The 26,230-nt window shown below is 45.3% G+C and overlaps 2 protein-coding genes across 3 annotated transcripts in view; one reads left to right on the top strand and one right to left on the bottom strand.

Annotated features, from left to right (window-relative positions):
* Nucleotides 1–26,230, bottom strand: part of AURKA (aurora kinase A) — a 223,395-nt gene that overhangs the window by 159,797 nt on the left and 37,368 nt on the right. The gene's annotated exons all lie outside the window — the stretch shown is intronic.
* The window catches only part of CSTF1 (cleavage stimulation factor subunit 1), a 118,339-nt gene continuing 93,943 nt past the window's right edge, over nt 1,835–26,230 (top strand). The window contains exon 1 of the mRNA XM_078652009.1: nt 1,835–1,929. The gene's annotated coding sequence lies outside the window, so the exon portion shown is untranslated. The remainder of the gene's footprint in view (nt 1,930–26,230) is intronic.

The raw sequence follows: 26,230 nt of genomic DNA, 5'->3' as shown, positions 1-26,230 counted from the left end.
GCTGGAATCTGTGCTTGCTTGGTTATGGCGTCCTCAGGAGTCATTGTCACACACTAGCGCGTTTCAGGCATGAATATAGCATCTTAAGGCACCCAGTTCAAAACTCTCCTGGATTTGTGGGAGGTATAAGAGGAATGGACCTGCTGTCTGAGACCTGAGAAGAGCCTAGAGGCCTGTATCTGCTCTCCCTCTTGTAACCAGGACAAAAAAGTGGACTCCAAGAGAGAAAAGTCTGACTTCCTGTCAAAGCTACAGGGCCACAATAAGCTCCAGGAGGCTTTTTACGGCAACTGCCCAGCTTGACCAGGCACAACTGAACCTGGACTGTACCCTCCTGCTACCCTGTCAGCCTCTAAAGTGCCTCCCATAAGGTCCTGGGGGGCTTTAGAAGTATACTTGTGTGCTGGATTGGAACTTAAAGATCTGAAGTCAGAAGGTAAAATCTTTGACTGAACCTGGTTAGTGTAGCCAACCCGCGCTGCATCGCAGTCAGCATCATATTGAGCCTAGGTATTGATCTACCATGACCAATGACTAATATTGGCATTTTATTCTACTTAGCTATATTTCTACTTAAAAGTTTAAAAATTCATATCTCCGCTTCTCCTCAATGGATTTCAGTGATTTTTGTATCGTTTTGTTTATTGTATTCTACTTGAATTTCTTATGGGATTTTTTGTGTTTTACATTTCACCTGTATTACTGTTTTAGTAATGCAAAAATACTTTACACATTGCCTCTATGTTAAGCTTGCCTTCCTAAAACCTTACATAGGGTGTACATTACTGGACCCTGCCTGGTTCGAATGGGGAGGGCTGAAGGGGATAATTGGATATTTTCCATTATTAAACAAATCATCCTTTCCACTAAGCCATTGACTTGAGGCATGAAAAGAGCAACCCTCTCATGTTTAATCCCCGTTTTGCACGAACATTCTTGCATTTCCATTGACACCAATTGAACACGGTTGTCTGACACCAAAACTTTTGGAATCCCTTCAATCAAGAACACCCTTTCCATGAATGCAATGACTTTTTGCGTACTCACACACTCTGTAGATTAAACCACAAACCATTTGGAATGATAATCAACTAGAACCATCAGGAACCTGCTATGTGACCCAAGTTTAGCGATGGGACCCAAAAAATCTATTGCAACTCTTTCCCATGGGTGCTTAGGAAATGACACACATGCTAAAGGAGGATGTCTAATTACTTTAGGTTTATCAGCGTGGGCATAGGCATTACATTCTTTTACTACATCCTCTATATCACCGTCCATACCAGGCCACCAATATGACTCACACCCTCCTCTTAGTCATATTTCTTCCTAGATGCCCCTCATGAGCAATGTTCACAATCTTCCTCCTCAATCCAACTGGTGGCACGATCTGATATCTTCTCAGTAATTTTCCATCACAAACACTTGATTCCTCCTCCACATGGTGGAAACTCCATATAGACGGCGTCCTTTAACACCCAAATGATGAAGTAGGGTGGCTTGCCTACACACAGGACCATACTTATCCGCACCAGTTGCAAGAATATAGGTTACAACTAATTTCTTCAAATCTTTCCACAGAATAGCCGGTTCATCTGGAGTGGGGAAAAAAAAGAGTTGAGCAGTTATTGAAAACATGGGAAATCCTTCTTCTTGTACTGTAAAATGTTGCTTGAGTCTTTTAATGTGAAAGGAACGATATCAGTATTGAATTATTTAAATGAGCGAGTGCGCAACGTCATGCTGTTATTGAAAATAAATTAAATCCCGCCGGAAAGTGCAGGTCACGTTCTTCTTTCTAAAGGAAGTTGGGCGTGAGGAGGCGTGCGTGCAGACGTAGGAAGTAGTCCGCGCAAGAGGAATCAGCATGGATACCGTAGCAAGGATACCGCAGCAAGCACGAGTCTCAACGCTGCCTAAAGCCAAATGGTGAGCAACGTTCTGAAACGGTGAACGTTATTTACATTCGAGTAAAATGGTTATTTCCCAGGATTTTCGTAAACGTTATCTACTTTTAGGCAAAGCAGTTATCTCCCAGGCATTTCCATTTCTCCTTAATGTAACTCAGTCTTGTCGCAGGAATCTCTTTGCAACTCCTTACAATCCCTTCACATGCCAGAAGAGTAGGAAAAGGCAGGGCAAAATCGAGGTAAACATGAAAGGAATTAGTATTACGGTATCGATTCATCAGTCTAACCAAGACTGCGCCTGTACTCACATGGTATGCAGTAGTCAATTAGTGGAAGAAGTAAGTTGCAGAAAACTCGCACAATGAGTCCTTTTGTCCTTAGTAAAAATCCTTTAGAAGTTGAATAATCCAGGGGTGGAGGTACTGGTACAAGTTATCTGCCCCCTGCGCAATCAGGTCAGCTCGTCGCCAATGTAAAGATCGACCTCATGCCAGTTGAAGAGGAAAAGTGATCTTTATTATAGAGTGAACACAGGTACCTCCAGCTGCAAGTAACTCAATACTTTTCAAGGAATAACATTCTAGCCTAGCAACAAGCTTAACATCCCATCATATGCAGAACAACTCCACCGTAGGGTCGGAAGCCCTGGGATAATCTTTTGATGCACATATCACTATGGCTGATATCTAGGCGTAAACAACAAGGAGTCACTTTCATGGCCTGTGTTGTCGGACTAAGTGACATCCTTGCTGTGACCGACTGCTTTTTAAGAGGGAGCAGAGGAGTATGAACATGAAAAGAAGCAGAACCCGAAAATAAAACTTCAAAGACTTAGACCCTCAATTACATTTGGTGTCTGGAAATGGACTCTAAGAAGGGGAGGTGGAGACCTCAAAAATCAGTTATCTTCCAAGCAGCCAGAGGGGCTGTGTAAGGAAGCTCTGCAAGACTTCTGCCTGCGATCAGGTCTGGGAGCCAAGGCCTGCTAGTCTTCCTGCTGGGTGAGGGGATATCACCAAGGGAATCCAAGAACACATGCCTTGGAGCCTGGAGCACCAGTGCCTGCCTGCTTGCCAAGTAGGGAGCTCTGTAGAGAGGCCTCCCTGTGCCCCAGTGGCTGTTGCGCCGAGATGGGCATTGCCTGTGTGCAGGACTGAGTCAGCAACCCCCTTATGCCAGGAGAGGGCCGCTGTGAAGGTAACAGTGGTAGTGATTGCCATGTGGTAGGGGCCTAAGCCTTGCACGGTAGTGGTGTGGAGACCCATTATGCCATGAAGAGCCGCCCTGGTAAAGATTGCTATGCAGGAAGTACCAAAGCCTTGTGCGGTAGCGGAGTGGCGTCCTCATATGCCAGGAGGGGCCGCCAAGGTGAAAGACTGCTGTGCGGTAAGGGCCGAAGCCTTGTGCGGAAGCGGCACAGCAAAATCCTATGCCAGAAGGGGATGCTGTGCATAATGTTGCTGTGTTGATTAGGCCGGTGCTCGTGGACAGAGGCGGTGGTGACCTGTAGGTGACTGTCAGGTTCAACCCCGCTGGATGATTGAAGACACAGTCAGAGCACCGTCACCCAATGGGACCAAGAACAAAATCATTGTAGCCTCACTCACCATATCAGAAGTGTGTGAACACTTATTGTGCAAGAGAAAGCCGCAGTAAACCTCCAATCACTGCAGGAGCATCATCGCAAAGGAGCGAGCCAGCGCCCACTGAGTGCAGCTGCAGAGTCTGTGTGGCAGCGACTCACCTCACAAGGACTGGAGTTGCTGCAAACTGTTGCAGACAGGACACACACCAGGACTCTGAATGCTTCACTTCTGCTGTAGCAGGTAAGACTTGTTTCATGCCTGACAGCCCAGGTGGAATTTGCTGCCAAATCAAACGTGATTGCGCTGGAACACTATTGACTTTAAATCAGAGTCGTAGTGGACTCCTGAGACTCAGACTTTTAGTGGGGCATAACCTGGACCTTACCAATACTGAAAGGGGGATAACCCGGATCGCTAACCAGAGGAGTGAGTGGGACAGGGAACAGCCAGAGAGACACTAGAGCCCCCACCTATGGGAAGGTCTGTATAATTGTTTGTGAAAGGTATCTTCATCTTTTGTGTGGTTAGACGTACAAAACAAATACTTCTCTTTTTTTTTGGCTGGACAATGATTTATTGCTGTGAGCCCATGTTCACTAATCTGTATTTAACCCCCCCCCCCCCCCCCTAGGCTGGACTCCGGGATATCAGGAGTAAAAGGCCTTAACTTTCATGGCTGAGCCTATTAGCCTCTGCATGTCCCATGGCCCTCTGAAAGGGGTTCCGATAGCAACATTGTGGTGTTACCTGGTTTTAAGTAGAAGCGTTGTATCCTTATAGTGCTAATGTCAAGACCTTGCACTGCAGTGCAAGAGGGACTATTATCTCTCCCTCTCTCTGCCTCTCCCTGCTCCTCCCTTTTTCCTACCAGGCTCTCTTTATTAAAAATATTAGTACTGCATACATGACAACAGACCCGATTCAGGCAGAAGACTCCCGAATTTGTAAGCCCTAAATGGCTTTATTTTGGCTGTCTCCCGCCTGAAATTGCCTCTGCTTCAATTGAAGTCAATAGGGAAAATTAATTTTCCAGATTTGATTTTCAAAATCTCCCACTTTCCTCTTCTAACATGTTGGCATGTTGATATGTAACTGCACCCTTCTCTCATGCCCCTTTTGCCTAATTTAGTGGTGGAAAACCATCTTGCAAAGGTTTTAAATCAATTCCAAGATTGTTGCCTTTTGTATGTGCATAGCGGCCATCCTGGAATGTACAGCTGGATTCAGGACATACATGTCAGACTCTCTGGGGAAAGACCACGGAGGGAAATGCCAGACACAGATCAAACCAAATCCCTAGAGACAGTGCTGAGTGAAGAATTAGGCTAAATGCAATAGTGAATGGGTGTAGATGAAGTGTAGAGACATCTATAGTTTGGAAAAGCAGCTGCTGTAGAAAACGGATGTAGTAGAGCTGTTAGGGTGATACATCACTCTTTGGAGAACGAGCAGAGTACATTCACGAGAAGCTATTCCACCAGAATTCAGAAACGACCTCCTATAGGGGTAGACACCATAGAAAGAACTGATTGCAAGTATGCCGATAGGTAGAACTTGGTCACTGTGGGGTTAATTACAAAAAAGGGTCTTCAAGTTATTAATAAATTGCACAAGTGCATAAGAGTTCCCACCTTCAACAGAGGTTTGGTTACAGCAATGTTTTATTAAATGCAGTCTTGAGACTCTTTACTGATCATACCCCATTTGAAGATGTACGCAAAAGATCCTCCACTCTCTGGCAATGTCTACTGTCAGGTGTGGACGTAGGTTATTATTCAACTATAATTCTTCCAGTACGTTTCTCAAGAAGTAATCGTGAAACATCTCATCAGTGACAGTAGTATGGTTGGATATTGTTGCCCATCCTCCTAACACCGTCAGAAACTCATCTTTAACCTGAGTGCCATTTTAATACTTCTTTACATTTTGGGCTTAACTAATCTGACACTTGCAAAGTGCTGGCAATAAATTATTGAAAGCTATGGCCCGATTCACAAAGGTAAACTTGGACCAAAAGTCAAAGTTCAGACCTGAATTCTAAGTTTAGACCTAAAGTCTTACTTTACTAGTAGTAAAGTTAGACTTTTTGTCTAACTTTAGATCAAAATTTAAACTTAGACCAAAAGTCTAACCTTACTACTAGTAAAATTAGACTTTAGGTCTAAACTTATACTTCAGGTTTAAACTTAGACTGTTGGTCTAAGTTTACCTTTGTGAATCGGGACCTATGACCTCTGGTTTCTGCAAAATGAAAAAAAATAAGCTATCATTGCATACCAAAGAGGTCTACAAATAAGGCTCTTCCTTAAACTATGTCCAGCACTTGATTAAATGTATGTCATGAATGACTCCTTTTATAAATTCCAAGAAGGACTGGTTCTTTATGGTTTATCAGCAATCCACTAGGTGGTGAAACCTCGAATGTTAATTGTGGCAAAGTGTCACCATTAGGCAAGGTAACCACCTTCAGAAAGTAGGGAAAGTGCCACTCCATATGTCTGTTAGTAAAGACTGAGGGGACGTGCCACACATACTGGCAGGATAAGGTGGAAAGAGAAAGTCGACAGGCAACTGAAATAGCTCCCTCTTGACCTATAAATACATTTTTCATTGGAGTGGTCTCTCAAACACAGGGCATATACCAACGATATCTACACCAAATGTGAATTATTTTTCATTTTATTCCATTTTCAGTACAAAAATCACTTTTTTCATTTTATCATAATTTTCGAATGTGACAAATATAAAAATCTATACATATAACAATAAAGCTTCAGAGAGATTATTCTTCACCATGTCGAAGCTATGCATATATGTCTATTTCAATTCATAAAAACAGAATTGAATATATACAACACAGGTAAAGAGCCACACACACATACCACATATATACTAACTAAACATAAATCCTATCACATAAACAACAAAAATTATGTCCTATAGCATAGAATCTGGTGTCCTCTACATGACCCAAGTCATGTGATTTTAAAAAGGAAGGAGAAGGTCGACGCGTTTCGGTGGAATTAACAGGAGTACGGACCACCTTCTTCAGGACCAAGACAGATACAGTGCAGTATAGGACCTCTAAACCTGGGATGTAAATCTGAAACAATATATACAAGAATTACTTTTAATTTTTCATCCACTTATGCCCTGTAAAGCTTAGTAAGTACTTAGTTATATTTGAAACAACAAACTGGAACCGGACCCACATTTCAATTCTCACAAGTTCTCATCGCCCAGTGAACCTTATAACCCATTCAGAAAGATGTGATACCTAGTTTTTGAGGATACAGAGACGGATCTATTTTAGAAAATGTATTTGATAAATACCTCTATAAAAAACGAACATATATGTAGAGATGTTTTTTTTAGGGATGATAATACGTCATCTAGGTAAAAAAGGACATAGAAATTACTCCTTGCTGGTCCTTACTGTGTTTAGAAAATGATCTAAACATTTGCTCATCATTCAGTACAACCTTTATTACCTGGCGGTTAGGCGCAGTCAGATATGAATCCTTTTTAGTCAGAGTAAAACAAGCAACCAATAGCTGAAAAGATATATCATGGGAGAACTTTTTATTATACAACCTTACTATGATTTAATTTGTAAAAAATAGTTAATTGACTACCCAACATGCTTTTTACCTTTTTAATATGGAAAAATAGCTGACCACGGCAGGGGGCGGCTATTAGTAGTAAATCGAATTGGTGCTTTTTCTTTTTTCAACGGTGAAGAGGGGATGCCACCTCTATAAAGAATTAATCAGAGGTGCCTCACATAAGCATCTGACCAAAATTAGGAGTAATATCTAGGTGTGCAGCACACATTTGCCAACTTACTTTTCTATAACAAGCACTTGCAGTTTTGAATCTCCTGGTCGTCATAAGGGTATTCCAGTGCCTGAGAAAAAAGAGGCATATGAAAATTGGGAACAGTGAGATGTCTCCTACATTTGTCCAGCCTTATATTCACATAATTGTAGACATACGGCAGGTAACCTACGTCTAGATACCGTGGTTGATGGAACTTATATCGTCCCTTAACTGCCAGGTTAGCATAATGTAAAACGGGACATCAGTGCAGCCTCCGAGTGCATACTTTGGTGCAACATCACAAAAAGGCTCCTGTCACTAACTGGTGGTATTAGGGTTTAGTCAGCACGCCGAAAAATCTCATAACCTACACTTTTTAACACAAGGCATATCCAATTATCCGGCTATCCGAACGATCGCACATATATGCAAATTTAACATCAACCCGTTAATGGCCGTATAACCGCAGTTGGTTGTAGTTGGTATAAAGCGCACAAGGACTACATTTACGCAATTTCTCAGTAATCCCTTAAGTTAAATAGGTGAGTCCGCCCCACAGGTATTAATGAGTCAATAACCGCGCTGTCTAAACGAGTTTAAAAATCACAACGCTACACCAACCTACAGTTTATACTTTAGTTAGGTCTCTCTGCGCCATAGGAAGGGCGTGTTAGCGTATATTAGCCTTGGGAGGGATGTATTTACGGACAAGATCCTACAGGCACTTACGTTTTGAGCATTCACAATGTCTAATCCCCTTCGCAAGCCGCCACTGCCGCCGCCATCGTCCTCGATCTCTTCAGTATTGCAGAGTCACGAACGAGCCTCGCTTTAAAAGCATGTTGGGTAGTCAATTAACTATTTTTTACAAATTAAATCATAGTAAGGTTGTATAATAAAAAGTTCTCCCATGATATATCTTTTCAGCTATTGGTTGCTTGTTTTACTCTGGCTAAAAAGGATTCATATCTGACTGCGCCTAACCGCCAGGTAATAAAGGTGGACTATGTTGTACTGAATGATGAGCAAATGTTTAGATCATTTTCTAAACACAGTAAGGACCAGCAAGGAGCAATTTCTATGTCCTTCTTTACCTAGATGACGTATTATCATCCCTAAAAAAACATCTCTACATATATGTTCGTTTTTTATAGAGGTATTTATCAAATACATTTTCTAAAATAGATCCGTCTCTGTATCCTCAAAAACTAGGTATCACATCTTTCTGAATGGGTTATAAGGTTCACTGGGTGATGAGAACTTGTGAGAATTGAAATGTGGGTCCGGTTCCAGTTTGTTGTTTCAAATATAACTAAGTACTTACTAAGCTTTTTAAGTGGATGAAAAATTTAAAGTAATTCTTGTGTATATTGTTTCAGATTTACATCCCAGGTTTAGAGGTCCTATACCGCACTGTATCTGTCTTGGTCCTGAAGAAGGTGGTCCGTACTCCTGTTAATTCCACCGAAACGCGTCGACCTTCTCCTTCCTTTTTAAAATCACATGACTTGGGTCATGTAGAGGACACCAGATTCTATGCTATAGGACATAATTTTTGTTGTTTATGTGATAGGATGGATGTTTAGATAGTATATATGTGGTGTGTGTGTGTGTGGCTCTTTACCTGTGTTGTATATATTCAATTATGTTTTTATGAATTGAAATATACATATATGCATAGCTTCGACATGGTGAAGAATAATCTCTCTGAAGCTTTATTGTTATATGTATAGATTTTTATATTTGTCACATTCGAAAATTATGATAAAATGAAAAAAGTGATTTTTGTACTGAAAATGGAATAAAATGAAAAATAATTCACATTTGGTGTAGATATCGTTGGTATATGCCCTGTGTTTGAGAGACCACTCCAATGAAAAATGTATTTATAGGTCAAGAGGGAGCTATTTCAGTTGCCTGTTGTCCTTTTCCCCTCTACTCCCTGACCTGAAAGTAAATCCTAGAGGGGGTCCCCCGTCCTTCACTATTCGGAAAGAGAAAGTCGAACATCATAAATCTGCCAATGGCAGGAGCCACCACATACCACTGACCAACAGGATCAGAAAGAATAGGAGGTGTGGAGGTAGACAGATACAAGACAATCTTGGTATTTTCTCTCAAGGGTTGTCATCAATGCAAGTTCATCACTTCTGTACCATGGTGATTTGAATGGGGCTGACTTGGGTAATGGGATCGACGCTCCTTATCAAAGAAGACATTAAGAAGGCAGACGATTAAGGGAGGAAGGGCTCTTGGCAGGGAAGGAGAGCCGAACCGATACTCTTTCCAAAATCCACAAACATTGCTGGGTTAAATGGAAAAACAGGACAGCCGGCTATTTAGACGGTGCACAACAGAGAAACACACACATGGTTGGAAAATGAAGGAAAAAAGAGAGGAATAGATTTAGCCAGCCAATATAGAAGCACCATACACAGGAGTTGGGGTCATCAATTAATGACTGAGAAAAGAAAAGGAGCAGTTTGATCCAAGGATCCCCAGAGACATGCACACTCTTTTCTTCTGTCCATCTCAGGCACTGAGGGTGATAAAGGCAGTGGGTTTGATCTAAGCATGCCCAGGGAGACTGACACCCTTCTCTTCTCTCCTCCTCAGGGTACAACCATGGTCCATTACACATGGAAGGACTTTGTGTAGAATTTGATCTGCCCATATCCGGCTGACACCCAAGTTCGACAAAGTTAATAAAAACTTGGATCATGAAGAAAGGACTTTGAGGAAATACTTTAAGTGTGGCAATTGTTGCATATGAATACTCAATACCTATTGCATGAGTTGCATGAAAACTGTTATACCATCAACCAGAGTCAAATTTTTGTTTGGAAAATAGCATAAGTGGAGACAAACGTTCGATTCCTGCATGACAACACATCATGGAGGCACAACTGAAACCCATCAACTAGTTGCATCAAGCTCTACACATACAAAAGTTGTAGACTCACATAGTTCAGTAAAGACCCAGTACTCTATTCAACTAGAAGCCACTCAACAAGTTGTGACACAGGAAACACATCAAGACGTGGTGCTCAATGTGACTGCGGGTATAAAAGAGTCCCCGGCTCAACCAAATGCCCCAGATAAGGCTAAACAAAAAACACTGCTTTGCTAACAACCCTGGTTATTATTTTTCATTACATTTGATACAACAGCCCATGGCATAGAATGGCTTTAATAAAGATAACGCAATTACAACAACCCCTTTTAATAAGAGAAATGCAGAAGGCATACCGGGCTGCTAACCATGACGGAACCACTCCTGATGCTGAGACCAAGAAGCCAGCGTTGGACTCATTCCAATAAGAGATGGATGCTTATCAAAACAATTTGGACCACTTGTCTGAAACCTTCCTAAACACCTTGCCAGTTGCACTGCTCATAAAAGAATCTAATTAGTTAATCAGTACAAATGAACAACACCATTGTAGCAGGATTCCGACACATAATAGTGTTGCAATCATTAATAGAATCACTGGTGGAGGAGGAGCTTGGCGGGCATCCGTGATGGCCGCGTGAGCACAGCGCTCTCCGGACCCCCGCCACTCCCGGCATGATATCCTGAACATATCCTGATTCTTCACGAGGATTTGTGTAGAGGACGCTGGGCTGATCTTCCTGGGATTTTTGGAATTTGATTTGGACCCGGGGCGCCGAAGATACGACGACTCGAACTTTCGGGGTCCGCCCTTGAGGTGTGCCCGGGACTGGGTGCGGCACTGTGGCCGTCTTGGAGTTGAACAACAGCGGCAGGGGGATTGGACTTGTGGGTCCCCCTCTTAAGTTTCGGTTTCGATTCTTCCTCAGACTGAGACATCTGGCAGGGGAGTCTGGCCTTTGCTGGGTCCGGCGCACGAGACGGCTGTCGGGCCTTTGGCTAGCTTATTCTCCTTCCAGGCTAGTTCACTCCTAGTGGTACCCTTGCCGCTGCTTTTTGGTCCCGACGCCCTACTTTCCTGCGGCCATTTCCATCGGGTCGAGTGAGTCTCCTGGTGACGCGGCTTCCGACATGGCGGGCAGAGGGGACCGAGAGACACGAAAGACCAAGACGCCCCTGCGTGGGGGCCCGGTCCAGTCTAACGTTATGGACCGTTACACCCATTCGAAGGAGTCCCCTGGAGCCGCCCTGCCTGGCCCAAGTGCGGTTGACCACATTGTGGACGCGACAACGGAGCCGTCCTTGCAGGACATCATGGGCGCCATTTCTGGCATGAAGGAAAGAATAGGCCAACAGTATGAAGCTTTGGCCCACAAAATCGACACCGTGGCCATTGATGTGAACTTGATTCGGGCCGACCTATCTAAAACCAATGAGAAGGTGAAGTCATTGGACCTCAAGTCATCCAGCCTCACGGCAGACGTCTCGGAGATACAGACGGAGATTGGCAATCTCCGTAGGGTGAACGATTTCATGACCCGGCGCTTGGAGGACTTTGAGAACAGGGCACGTCGCTGTAATGTGCGTGTGGTTGGCGTTCCGGAGAATCCAGACCCGCACTCTGTTGATCTCCCGGTCGAGGACCTGATCCAGAACTACCTCTCTCCGTCTGGGTTGAGTAAATTCTTCGCAGTGGAACGTGCCCATCGTGTTCCGGGAGGCCAGGGTAAGCCGGGCGCCCCGCCGAGGCCTATTGTTGCAAAACTCTTCCACTATAGAGATCGGGACGCTATCCTGCAGGCATCGCGCGTGAAGGGCCCGGTGGCCTTTGAGAATGCCACGGTGAACTTTTACCCAGACTTTTCTCAACAGGTGCAGAAACAGCGTATGGGCTTCCGTGGAGTCAAGAAGCGTCTCCGGGACATGGGATTGCGCTATGCTATGCTTTTTCCGACCAGGCTGCGAGTTGAGTACAATGACCGAACCTTTTTCTTTGATCGGCCGGATTCTGTGAATGACTGGCTGGACTCTCTGCCGGACCGACCTCCTGCGACTGAGCCCGCCGACCACCCGGGTGGTGCTGAGGGTGGTTTAGAGAGCTGAACTACTTGTCTATGCCCGGGTCTTCGTGTAGAGTAACTTCTTCTGGGATTTTATGCCTAAGTGCCTCTACTGTCTGTGTGTTCTCCTCGTTATTTGTCTTGATCGGGGTGGCGGGTGGGCCAGGGCCTTTCCTCCTCCGCGGTCTTTTTGTAGAATGGGGGTTCTTGGGCGACAGGCACACTGCATGTTGGGGTGGCTTTTTAGCTTCTTGCAGGGGTGCAGGGTGGGGGGTGTTTCCTTGATTGTTTGGGGGTGGGTGGATGGGAAGTTTGATGTTTGTGTTTTGTTTTATCAAGGCGATTCTATCTTGCTAATGATGTTTTTGAAGTCATGCTCATTGGGGGGGGTTTCGGCGTTGCTGTGTGGGATGGGGGGTAGCGGGTTGAGGTTTATTTCGTGGAATGTCAATGGTCTGGGGGATCGTATTAAGCGGGGTGTGGTGTTGCGATGTCTACGACGTTTGTCTCCGGATATTGTTTTTCTACAGGAGACTCATTTGGTGGGCAATACATGTCGTGCAATGAATAGGTGGGGCTATCGCCTCGCCGCACATTCGGGGTTTACCACGGGTTCCAGGGGGGTGGGTATCCTTGTACGGGCTTCCCTCCCCCTGGCTATTGACGATGTGATCCTTGATGATCGGGGGCGTTACGCCGTCCTCGTGGGACGCTATGAGGGTCGGACCCTTTCCTTGTTTGCCGTTTATGTGCCCCCCGGTCTACAGACCTCTACCTTTTCCGATTTGGGCCGGGTGTTGTTGAACCTCCCTGATAGTACTCTTTTCATAGCAGGGGACTTTAATTCTGTGCTCTCCGGTCTACACGATCGTCACCCCCCTAGGGACACTCCTTTGGCTGGGTGGGTTTCTGGATACGTTTGGCTTGGTGGATTGCTGGAGGCTTATGCATCCTACTCAGCTTCAATACACTTTCCATTCTGGGGCCCATGGGAGTTTGTCTAGACTGGATTATTTCCTGATGCCTGCGGCGCAGTCGCCGGCGGTTCGCGAGATTAGACACCTCCCCCGGGGCATCTCTGATCATTCACCGCTCTGGCTTTGTTTTGAGGTGGGGGTGGAGGCGGCGGGCCGGGTGGCTCCTATCAACCCATGGTACCTCACCTCCCCCGAGACCCGTGGTCTCTTGATTAAGTCTTTGGACAATTATTTTCTAGACAACGAGGGGTCCGTCTCCTCGGCGGTATCCCTGTGGGAGGCCTTTAAGACAGTGATTCGCGGGCAGGCCCTTTCCCTTATTGCTGAATCTAAAAAGGCGAGGAATCGGGAGGTGGTGGACCTTGAGAGGGAGATTGCTGAGATAGAGGCTGACCTGGAGTCGGATGTTACGCCTGGTAAACTTCACGCCCTGGGTCTGAAACAATTTGCCTGTAGGTCTTTGGTTACAGATGCGGCTAAACTGATGTTTCGGGAGCAACAGGGTCGTTTGTATGATGTGGGGGACAAAGCGGGTAAATTGCTGGCATGGTTGGATAAGAAGGAGAGGGCGAATCGTGTGGTGCCTGTGATTCAGACTTTGAATGGTGTGAGAGTGACCGACCCGGTTGGAATAGTTGAATGTTTTGCGGACTATTTTCGTGTGGTTTATTCCCCTGTGTCTGAACGGGATGTTGATGACTCTCGCCTTTTGTTGCGTGATATAGCTCTGCCCAGTGTTTCTGATTTAGACCGAGTCTCTTTGGAGTCCCCTTTCACTACGGACGGGATAGCGACGGCCATTCGCTCACTCCGTTCGGGCAAAGCTTTGGGCCCGAATGGATTGCCAATTGAATTGTACAAGCTACGTCCTGATAAGGTGGCGCCCTATCTTCGCACCATGTTTTTGGAATCCCGGGAACGGGGTATTCTCCCATATGATCAGCGTCTGGCTACGATTGTTGTTATTCCCAAAGAAGGTAAACCTCGGGACCTTTGTTCGTCTTATAGGCCCATTTCCCTGTTGAATGTTGAACCCAAGGTTCTGGCTAAGCTTCTGGCTACCCGCCTCTTGACGGTCATTGGTGGCTTGGTTCATCCGGATCAATCCGGATTTATCCCGCATCGCAACACGGCTCTTAACCTACGTCGTCTCCACGGAGCTGTTGCGAGGGCGGGGCTTCTGACGGAGCCGGCCATTTTGGCTTCGCTAGACGCCTCGATGGCCTTTGATACGGTAGAGTGGCCCTATCTTTGGGCAGCTCTTGAGAAATTTGGTTTCGGACCTGAGTTTATTGGTTGGGTGAAGTTGTTATACGCCGAACCCTTGGCACAGGTAGTGGTAAACGGTCGGGTTTCTGTCCCCTTCTGCCTTGGTAGAGGGACCCGTCAGGGATGCCCCTTGTCTCCGTTGCTTTTCGCGCTTGCCCTGGAACCGTTAGCTGCGTGGCTTCGAGGGGAACCTTCACTCAAGGGGATCCGTTGGTCTCCGGATTTTGAAGACCGCGTCTCGCTTTACGCGGATGACATTCTTCTGTATCTTTCTTCCCCGCGTAAATCTTTAAATGTCTTATTTGACGTTCTTACTTCGTTTGGTGCTAACTCAGGTCTGGTTATTAATTGGGCTAAGTCCTGTGTGTATGTTCTCTCGGGTGTTTTGCCCCCATTACCGGACAGATTTCCTATCCAGGTTGTCCAGTCTGGCTTCAAGTATTTGGGGATCTTTATTACGCTGGACTCTTCACTCTGGTTCGAGCGTAATCTCCTCCCCCCGCTTCTTAGACTGCGACTGGATGTGGCCCGCTGGCGTAAGCTACCCCTGTCTCCTCTGGGCAGGGCTGCCCTTTTTAAAATGATGTCTTTGCCACGATTCCTATACGCACTTCAAAATTCTTTTGACGACGTTCCCGCTACCTATTTCCGAGAGATCGAGAGTCTTCAAAGGCAACTGATCTGGGACGGGCGTCCACGTATCGCCCTTGCGAAACTTACCATCCCTTGGTACGACGGGGGCATGGCGCTCCCCGATATCAAGAGATATTATTGGGCTACCCAGCTGTCTGCCATTAACCACGCAATGTATTCCCCGGGTCGAGATCCGGCCTTTGAGATGGATAGACTCCAGCTGCCGGGAGGGGATTTTAATAGAGCGCTTTATTCCAGATCGGCCGGGCGCCATCTTACGGGCCCGTCCAGGATCGCAGTCAATGTGTGGCGCGCCGCGAATGTGAGTTTGGGATGGGAGAATCGACTGACAATGGCGACTCCGCTTTATGCTTCCGAACGTTTGGGATGTCTCTGGTCCACTAAGGGCTTTGACCGCTGGGATATGATTGGGATATGTAAAGTGGGTGATGTCTGTGTGAAGGGTAGAGTGAAGTCTTTCCAGGCCCTTAAGGCCGAATATGACTTGAGTGATAGAGAGTTTTTTCGATATCTGCAGGTCCGGCATGCCCTAGCCTCAGTTCTGACTCCTGATGTGACCCTGCCCGAGTCCTCCCCCCTTGAAGACCGCATACTGGATGGACACCTGCCCGATAGCACTATCTCCCTGATTTATAAGAAACTGATAAATAATCGCGCTGACTTACTGGTCCGACTTAGGGAGGTTTGGGTCGGTGACGGGTTGGACTTGGATGACGAGGATTGGCAGTCGGCACTCTCTTCTCCGAAAGAGGTCGCCATCCCCGCCCGTCTTCGTTTGGTTCAACTTAAGATCCTCCACCGGGTGTATGTAACTGGTCCGCGTCTGGTAGTGATGGGTTTTTCCCCGGATGGCTTATGCAAACGTGGTTGTGGGATGAATGCTACATTTCTGCATATTCTTTGGGAGTACCCAGTGGTAGCAGCCTATTGGATTGATGTGCTTGCGGTGATGACTGCTGTGACTGGTATTACCCTGCGGCCTGACGATGCCTGTTGAATGTGTGGGAACCCACCGACTATCCTGTGGCTCAGACCAGATGGGCGACCTTGGGATACATGGTTGCGAAGCGGGACATTGCGCAACTCTGGGGCGCATCCAGACCTCCCGACGTCTCGGTGTGGGAGGATAACATGGACTGGTCCATGTTCCGAGAGAAGACCGTCTATGTAGCTAGGGGCAGACCCAGGGCGTGGACGAAGATTTGGGGTCAGTGGAACGAATATCGTGGAGACATTTGTACCCCTCCCTTGGTTGACACTCCCGATGTTACCCTATCTCCCTAGGCTGGCGTTCCCGAAATTTTTTCATGCTGTTCTAGGATTTTCCTGTCCTCCCCGCTGTCCCCCCCCCCAGCCTTGCCGAGTCCCATTGATTGTGCTTTCATCTTCCTGATTAGTGGCTTTCCCCTCCGCCATCTGGGCTGACCTTGATTACTGTGCATTCGCCTTGTTTAGAGTTCGTTGTTTTTATGTCTAATACAGAAAAGTGTTATGTCCTGTCCTATGTTTTGAGCAATACTTGGTATCTGATTTGTGCCTGGCCACGGAAGTGATCGTTTGCTTCTTACGTTGTGCGTTGCTATTAGCGGCCAGCCCGTGTGGTTGTAGGCCCATCTCTGTAATTTTTATTTTGATTGCTCAATAAAAGTTTTTAACCAAAAAAAAAAAAAAAAAAAAAATAGAATCACTAAGCCTATTTATGTAGAGATCGGTCTAGCACCTTTGTCGTACAAGGAGCAATAGACCAGACTACATCTTACAAAAGTGCTGACCCAGGATAAGCCAAAAACCCTAAATACACTCCTTCCGTATGAAAGGATAAAGAAGAGAGACACTGACAGAAAAGACCACAGGACGAGGAATAATGCCACAGACATGGTCCAGTATTGGGTGTGGAGAGTGGGTCATATCCCATTGGCTTTCCAATCAAATAAAAAGGGGAGCAGATTGAAATTAATTTAAAACACCTTTATGTCCATTGGTAGAGTGCAAATAGAGATTTGGGGGTGCAGGTGGTTCCACCAGATGAATCAACCTAGAACTAAGTATTAAATAAAAGTTGAAAGGAAGTAGCATGCAAAACCACAAGTGTACATGGGCCACAAAGCATATCCAAGTTGTCACGTGAACATGACAATAGGTACCAGTGTCCTTAGTATGACAATGGAATTAATACCCCATTTAGCTGAGCCTGCAGTCTTAGGAACAGACGTACCAAAATTGTCATCGTTTTATTTCCAGACCCTATGAGCACCTACTGGGAGGAAGCGTCTTACTCCCAGCACCCCTTCATCAAGATATGCAAAAAATCCCAAACACAAAAAGGAAAATTGGCTTAGAGTAGGAATGGGGAGCCTTAAAGGACATATCAAGACTACAATCATAACGCCATTGTGTGTGCTTGTGAGAGTTATTACATGTAACTCCCTTTTTTAGGTCTCGCCTGAGCCAGCGCTGATGGGCTGCTCTGGCGAGACATTTAGTAACTGGCTTCTCAAAGTGATACCCACAGGCTTGCGGCTACCAGCTTGTTGTTACGCGTACAAGCACGCGCGGCGTGCACAGCTGCCATTTGCCACTCGCCAGCCTGCTTTCACTTTTGCCGTTGTGTGCGCGCGCCGTCACTTACAGGGCCGCGCCAACAGTTGTTTACCTCGCTCTCCAACTTCCCAGATTTCTCTTCCTTCTCCGCCCCCACCCTCTTCCAACTCGATTCCCCAGCAGCCCCAACTTTATTTCTCCCGTAAAAGTGGCCACGGCAACAGTTGTTTACCTCACTCTACACCTCCACAGCTTTCTCCTCCTTCTCTGCCCCCACCCTCTTCCAACTCAATACCCCAGCAGCTCCAACTTTGTTTCTCACATTCAGCGCTGCTTTCTTTGCCGTTGTGAAACCTACAACAACAACAGACGGTCTGACCTGTATCCTACTAGGTGGCGAGCTACAGAATGTTAACATATACTTATAATGGTGCGTGCGTCAATCGAGTCTTGTCCTATGACGCAGTAAAAATACCTGCAGATGTCAGCTATCTCCGAAAATGTGTAAAGTGCATTTTGTATCTGTGAGTATGCATTGGTGGCAGCACCTACTGTCCCTGTTAATACACTGCTGTCTAAATTTGCCTCTGTACATGTACGTACGTCTTCTGTCGCTGTTAGCCGCGCACTGGTGCCTATTGTCTCCTTAAATATACTGCCATCGCTTGTCTGCAAATTCACTGGTGTCTTTTGTTTCTCTAGATGCGTGCTGGTGCCGTTTTTTTTGTAAATAAAATGCTGATTATTGTCACTGCAGATGCGCACTGGTGTCTATTGTCTCTGGGAAAATATTGGTATCTATTGTCTGCGTAATACAAAGGTGTCTATTGTCTGTAAATATACTTGTATCGGTTGTTTCAGTGGATGTACACAGATGTCTAAAGTCTTCCGTGAGATGTGCACTGGTGTTTGTAGTCTCGGTAAGTATACCAGTGTCAATCTCTGTAAATACACCGTTGTCTACTGTTTCTGTAAATGTACTGGAATCTACTGTTTCTGTAGATACGCACTGCTTTCTATAGTTTCCGTAAGTATATTGGTGTCTTAGACGTGCGTTAGTGTCTATCCTTTCTATAAATATACTGCTGTCCGTTGTTTCTGTGGATGCACACTAGTGACTGTAGTCTTTGTTACTATATAGAGGTGTCTATTGCTTCTGTAAGTATACTTATGTCTCTTTGTGTAGATGCGCGCTGTTTGCTATAGTCTATGTAGATATCATGGAGTGTATTGTTTGTATTAAATGTGCACTGGTTTCTGTAGTCTTGGTAAGTATACTTGTGTCTCTTGTCTTTGTCTATTGTAGACTGTTGTCTGCCGTTTCTGTAATCACACCGGTATCTATTATTTCTGTAGTTACGCACTGATTTCTATAGTTTACGGGAGTATTGGTGTCTGTTGTCTCTCTTAGAAGACTTGTGTCTGTTGTTTATGTAAATATACTGGTGTCTGTTGTGTTTGTAAATATACCGGTCTCTGTAAATATGCTGGTGTCTATTCTTTCTATAAATACGCACCGGTATCTATTGTCTCTTTAAGCATGCATGTGTGTATTGTCTCTTTAAATACACAGGTGTCTATATCAAGTAGAAATACATTGGCTTCTACTATCTCTGTAAATACCCTGTCTGCAAAAAAATAACCTTTAGTGGCAGAATTCTGTAGCAAACAGACTTTGCTCACTTTACTTCAGGCAGATTTTTGTACTTGTAGTAAATACATGCAGTTTTGCTTGAGAGCACATGATTGATCGCAATAACAGACAGTAACCACTTGGTAACAACCTTTAATTTTGGAGTTGTGTTCTATTTGCAGTAAAGCTCTTTAATTCCTCGTCAGTGGTAGTAAGCGCTATATAAACCCTATTAAGTTGATAAACTTTGTGACCTTTTTAGGTCAAGCCTGGCGAATGCAGCATGAAAGCGCTGTCGACAGTGAGATCTATTGTTGTGGATTTGCCTCGGAAGTGGGACAGAGATGGCCACGCACAGGGCTTTTGGCGATTGGAGCTCATGCACACGCACGTACAGCCACGCAGTGTGCACATCCCCTGGCCCCCTTCCGTCCAAGCAAGCCAGCTGCATGCAGTAACAGCGCCTCGCAAGACTGATTCAATTTCACTTTTGTTTTCCAATGAACACGCGCGCTCAACTCGCTCAACACACCTTCACCCTTATAAATATTAAAGAACGTCACAATGTACAGAACGGTTTTCACGATGTGAAACCTGGCAAGCACTGTGAATTGCGTTAGCTGTGCAAGGGGAAGAGATGCGAGAAGCAGTTTACAGTGTTTACCTTATGCCGCACAACGTGAGGAGCGAGGGTGATGCGCCATCCAGCATTTCACACAGCGCTTTCTCCTGCTCTACTTCACCCGTCAGCATGTGCTCACCTCAGAGGCTGCTCGCAGAATGCAACCCGTGCAGCTCCGAGAAAATGAGAGTCCTCTGACTGCCAGTCTGCCCCCTCCTCCTTACACACTGGCACGCACTCCCCATCAGTTCCCCCATTTTTAGTATGTCTTACCTCGGCGCTGGGCACCGCGTGTGTGCACGCACTCCGCTCCTCCTGGCGTCCGGTTCCTTTCTGTGTGCGCGCCACTGTGGTTGCCGCTGCTGCTGCTGTCCACGCGCTGGGGGCTGCCTCCGGGTGCGCGCGCCGCTGCTCTCTCTCTCTCTCTCAGTGTCTCGCTGCGGGGCCGGTGCGCGCGCAGAGGCACTAGCAGCAGGCAGGAGCCCTTCTTCGCACCCCGACCCGCAGGAGGAAGGAGGAAGGCAAGGAAGGAACCTCAGCAGGAGGCGCTACAGGAGCCTATGCTCAGAGCAGGATCCCAAGCCCTTGTAAAGCCAGTGAAGGAAGTCTGAGCTACAGCACCTACAGGAGGGGACAGCACTGCCAGGTGAGCCTCTGGGCTAGACACATTGGAAGCCCCGCCCGAGTGCTGATGTAGGGGTGCTGTGCTGGCAGCCTCCACAATGTACATTTGGATTGTTTGTGACCACCCTGGTGGGATGTTTGCAGTGACACCAGATCCGTTCAGTCTCCCGTTCAGGCTCCCCTTCATGCCATCTGGCCATACTCCCTGTATCTGTCCCATTGTTGTCGTCTCAGGACCTCAAGTTTGATTCTTCTTTCATATCCCATTTCTTTCTCTGATAGTCCACTGCTTCCCACGACCCTACGTCCATCATATCTTGTGCTCTTTCTACTCCTTTTCACTCCCTCTTCCCTCAATCCGATCACCTCATTATTACCCTGCCCTCCAATATCTCCTTCCATTTATATATATAGTCTGTACCCTCTCCCTGCGTTCTGTCATTCCCTCCTCTGATTCCCTCTGGCATTATCTCCCCTACCACAGCCCCAGCAGGAAATTGTCCCACTTTAACTCTAGTACTAAGTTTGAAACCTCCAGTTTTCAGTACACAGACTGCCATTGACAATCCCCATTGTTCCATTCCGTTCACCTGGCAAGCAATAGGTCTCGCATTTGCAAGAGTTTAAGCTATTAGCATTGTAAATGACAATGCCTTTTATGTATGTAAATAAAAGGAAATGACATTTACAATGCCAATAGCTAAAACTTGCGTAAATGCGAGACCTATTGCATTGCAAATGATTTTTCTAAGTTTGCAGTGTGAGACTTTGTAAAAGTTCATAGGCGAAGTTTAGATTTCAGCCATCCTCCTTGCAGCCACTTGCTAGACGGGATGGACCTCCAGTATTGCAGTTTAGCATACGTTAAAGTTTTTTTTAATACTACCAAACATACTTAGCCAAGATGACATAAACCTTTAATTAAAGCCTCCTGCCTCCCTTAACCACCCAAAAGAAAGCCTGCATTCTCTGATGACGACCACGTCTGCTTTCCGAGTAGTATGTGAGGGATGCAGTGATGCAGCAGCTCATTAGCAAGTGTGCTGCTGAGATCTGCTCTCTGTACAAGCAGTTGGTGAGTTTGATGGATTGATTTCAAGCAGATGGTATTGGCTTGTGTCCAATCCTGGCGGGGAAAAAAGCTTGGTCGAACACTGAAGCTGTGAAAAGTGATTGCACTCATTGGCTGTGATGGGAAGTGAATCATGCTGGGGAGTGGAATCCGTGAGGCTTGAAGTTGATACATTGACCAGTCTCTCATTTAAAGGCCTTCCTTTTTTTTTTTTTTTTAAACATATTTTCTTGGCCATTGTGTTTTTAAAAAAATCTTTCTAATTGGATTACTGAGATTAATGAATGCGCTTCATGGGGTGGTTTGTGAAGAAGCAATGCGGGGTTGTGGCCCAAATTGCGTTTTGCTGTACCAATTACTTTGTTTGTGTTTTAAATAATGTGAAACAGCTTTGATGCCAAAGCCCTACCAGTATCTCTCAGGGATGTGTAATTCCTATAGCCTGACGCCCAGGACATATTGTTTGGGGTCAAGGGCAACAAGTTGTAATGTGCATTTTGTCCTTGGGACAAGCAGGCCCAACCCCCTGCAGCACAAACCCTTTGGCTGCCAGTTTGCAGTACCACATGAAGGATCAGGGAAGGACACTGCCTGCAGTTCAGTTAATATTTGTGTGCATATGTTAATGCTGTTCAAACTTGTATTTATGGTTCATTAATTGACATCCTTTATTATTAGGCTGAGCGCCCTCAGTAAATGTAAGTTCCGACTGCAATACTGACAGTAGTTCCAGTATAAAAATGTGGACACACGGTTTCAAAGTTTAGCAATATGAGGCTATGCCAGAATGCTCTCTGATTTGCCGAAGCTTGAAAGCAAGATTAATGATTCTTTGCTTTCAATATAAAATGACCCTAAAAAAATGAAAGCCTGAAAAACATTTTTTTGCTAAAATACTGTAAAATTTCAGTTACCATTTCTTTGCAGCATCATTTAGTAAAATGTGTTGATGAATGCTAGTATTCCCCCAAAATATACATATTAGGAAATTAGTGTAACCAGTTTCAATATGATTTTGGGAAACAAAAATAAACAAGCATTGGCAAAGCCAGTAGATCTGAAATGGTGGTCAGCTTTTTAGTTTTGGCAATGCGTGACTTGTTTTGGCATGGTTTTTGTAAAACCTTATTGTTGTGAAAGCTGCCCGATCCTCACCATTATAACAAACACTGGCAAAAGTAAAAATTGTTTTTGGTCTCCAAAAAGCACACAATGCCACATTACTTACTGGCACTGAACAAAACTACTTTGTGTGCCGATATGCTCCTTGTGAAAGAGCAGAATGCGGTCACTCACCGTGAATCCAGCCGATACAGAGAGAATTGTAATAAACCCAAAAGGTCATGGTTAACGACCGACCAAATTAAGGGCCCAATTATTAAAGAAAATCTCAAAAGTGCACCCGTGGTATATGTCCTTGCATTAAGGGCAGCTATATGGCTTTCGTGAATTCACAAGAATTTACAGCAGTAGGGCAAGAAATAGTACTCCTAGAAAATATTTGTCAACTGCATTTTACCATGAGCAACTATGCATGTGTAGATTTGCTCATGCGAAAACCTGAGTGTTGGAAAGTTTATTTTCCCTCCAACCACTTTTATCCCCAACACTGGAAGAAGGTTTACGTCTGCCATTGTCAGGAGTACATTTCCAACATTTCTCAGTGTTGGAAAAGATTAGAGAAGAGTTGTTGAAAACCCTTAAAACATGCAAGTTAGTAGGTTTGCACAGACTCAAAAAGACATTCCATCCCTGGAACTATTCTTTACCTCTACCTTCAGTCCCAGTATGTAGATCTGCGGAAACGACGCAACATAAAGGGGTTGCTAGTATTTAAACACTACTATGGTATGACCCCTGGCATAATCAGAGAGGCTATATAAGAACTCTTATATAATAAGATTGCTGCCATAATTTGTCGCCGCACAACATGGCACCAAAGGGACAAGTGGATTTTGTTACAGGTCAAGTAGATTTATGAAGCAACCTGCCCCATGGACAAGTAGATATTTTAATAAATTCCACACCCCTGATCTCTGGATCTGGGGTGTGTAATATGCATTCCAAAAATGTTAAATGCTATATGATCTATGTGATCCATGTCCTTTTTTTGGATACATTTTGCCTCTTATTGGTATTTTGCTAATAATGTCCACACATGGAACACACACTTTTTATTGACTCTTGGCCCTTCACTCCATATGTGCTATTTAGTCATGTGCTCACCGCTGAGAATGAAATGCATCCACTGCCTCTCCTTTCACTTTTGAATTGTGGATGCTCATCTCACAACGGGCCACGTTGCAGGAGTCAAATAGAGCAGTGCAGCGTACCTACCTTTTGAGCCCAAAGATTAAAATGATGTGGGGAAGGTAATAAATAGTATTTATTATTTCAAGATATTATAATTATGCAGCTTCCAGGACACCGGACTAAATTCCGACCAAGCATTGGCATAGCCAATAGGTCTTGCCTTTGGGAGCTCATAAGTGTTTAGCCATACCACAGTTGATGTTGTTGCACCAAGGATATTGTGCTGTATAACTAAATACTTAAAAAGGTCCCAAAAGCGATACCTATTGGCTATGCCAATGCTTGTTCTGACATGTTCTCTCCACTGATCTAACTTCAGAAGAAAAATCTCCTGAACCAGATACTCTGTATGGCAGATAATGAATCTGCTTTCTCTAGATTGGACTGAAACTCTTTCGTCTGATTCTTTTTCTAATCTGCCCTGGCCTTCAAAACTCTTTCCCTACAAACTGATGCTTCAAAATACAGGTCTGAGTGTAGTGCTCTCACAGGGACAGGACTATGGACTTCATTGTGTGTAAGAGTTGCATTATCCTTCCTAAATCATGAAACGTCATATCCCACAAGTGATAGAAAATATTTGGCTGTAAACTGAGCGGTATAAAACTTGCAGGACTATCTCCTGGGTTGTTTCTTCTGTTACTGAACACGCTCCCTGCGGGCTTGCCTCAGCCCCTCTCATAGGGACAGTACCACTAATGGAACTCGCAACAGATAGTAAATGACCCAAAAGCAGCAAGGGAGCCCACAAATGAGATCAGGAATGGAGAGAATAGTTGCTATGGTATGAAAAGGGAAGTCCTCAAGGATCAATACCAGGAGGCAGGGGAAGCATCAGTCCAGAGAGGACTGCACAAACACATAGAAAGCCCAGAATCACTCAGAAGCCATCAGCACAGGGGAGACCTGGAGCAGAGAAGATTTTGCCAGCCACAAGAAGAGGAGAGGGGCAGAAGGAAGGATGGACGCAGTGTGGAAATCACAAATGCTGCCAAGACTAGAGCCACAATAGACTCTGCCCGGGTGATATCAAGAAGGACATTTGGATCATAACCAGAGTCCCCAAGATAAAGAGACCAGAAGAACCAGAGATTAACCGATCACTCGAACCGTAGATAGGAGCTACTTCCCAGCACCATGGCCCAGAGAAGTTTGCGGTTCCAGGTAATTAACAGAGCAGACAATTTTCAAAAGGCCAGAAAGGCTTGCTGGCCATATGCCAAACCTCCTGTTCAAGGCAGAATTCTTTAAAAAGCTTGATGCACTTAAAAATCATAATAATTTCAGTTTAATTTTTGCTGACCTCCTGCCACAGTCATATCAGAGCACTTATCATCCATTTTTTTTTACAGAGTTTTATAAAGGGCCAACTTGACCCGAATCGGGCATCAAAGCGCTTTATATAGCACCAGTTGCATCGGATGAGGACACATTCATGTTTGTTAGGCACGTGGAGATTAAGTGATTTGCTCAGATTCACAGGATGTTCAGCGTCATTGCCGAGACTCGAACCCGGTTCCCTAGCCCTTAGGCCAACTTCTCTCCCCATATTCTATGAAGGGACAGGGTTGAAGAAATCTTTTCGTATGCTCCTCAAAAATTCCCAAAACATACTTCGAAGTTGACCCCAAAAAACAAGAAACAGTTCAGACAAAGTAATACAATTAGAAAAACAAGCACTGACAAAGCCAACAGGTCTATTGACTTTGGCAATGTAGTTTTTGCCATGTTGTACACCAGTGTGGATGTTGTTTAGTGTGGCTAAACGTTACTGCTGTTGAATGTCAGAGTGGAATAGGGGGAGGAGAGTGTCATAGACTGGATTTGTTGGAGTGGAGTGTTGTGGAGTAGAGGGAGTACAGTGTCATAGAGTTGAGTAAAGAGGAGTAGAATTCAGTCGCTCAGTGGCAGAGAGTGTCGTAGAGTGCAGTGTCATAGAGTGCAGTGTCGTAGAGTGGAGTGGTGTGGCGTAGAGTGGCATGGCGTAGAGTGGAGTGGAGTGGAGTGACGTGGGCAGAGTGGGTTGACATGGATTGAGGTAGTGGGGTGCATTGAATTGGAGTAGATTGGGGTGGATTGGATTGGGGTAGAGAGGGCTGAATTGAGTGAAGTGGGTGGACTGATGGGATGGATTAAAATGGGGTGGGGTGGATTGGAGTGGGGTGGACTAGATTAGTGTGGGGTGGATTAGATTAGAGTAGGGTGGTTTTGAGTGGGGCGATGTGGAATGAAGGTGGTGGATTGGAGTGGAGTGGGG

This window comes from Lissotriton helveticus, chromosome 7 (genome assembly GCF_964261635.1).
Source record: "Lissotriton helveticus chromosome 7, aLisHel1.1, whole genome shotgun sequence".
In the NCBI taxonomy this organism is placed as follows: Eukaryota; Metazoa; Chordata; class Amphibia; order Caudata; family Salamandridae; genus Lissotriton; species Lissotriton helveticus.
This window is presented reverse-complemented; position numbering and strand designations above follow the sequence as displayed.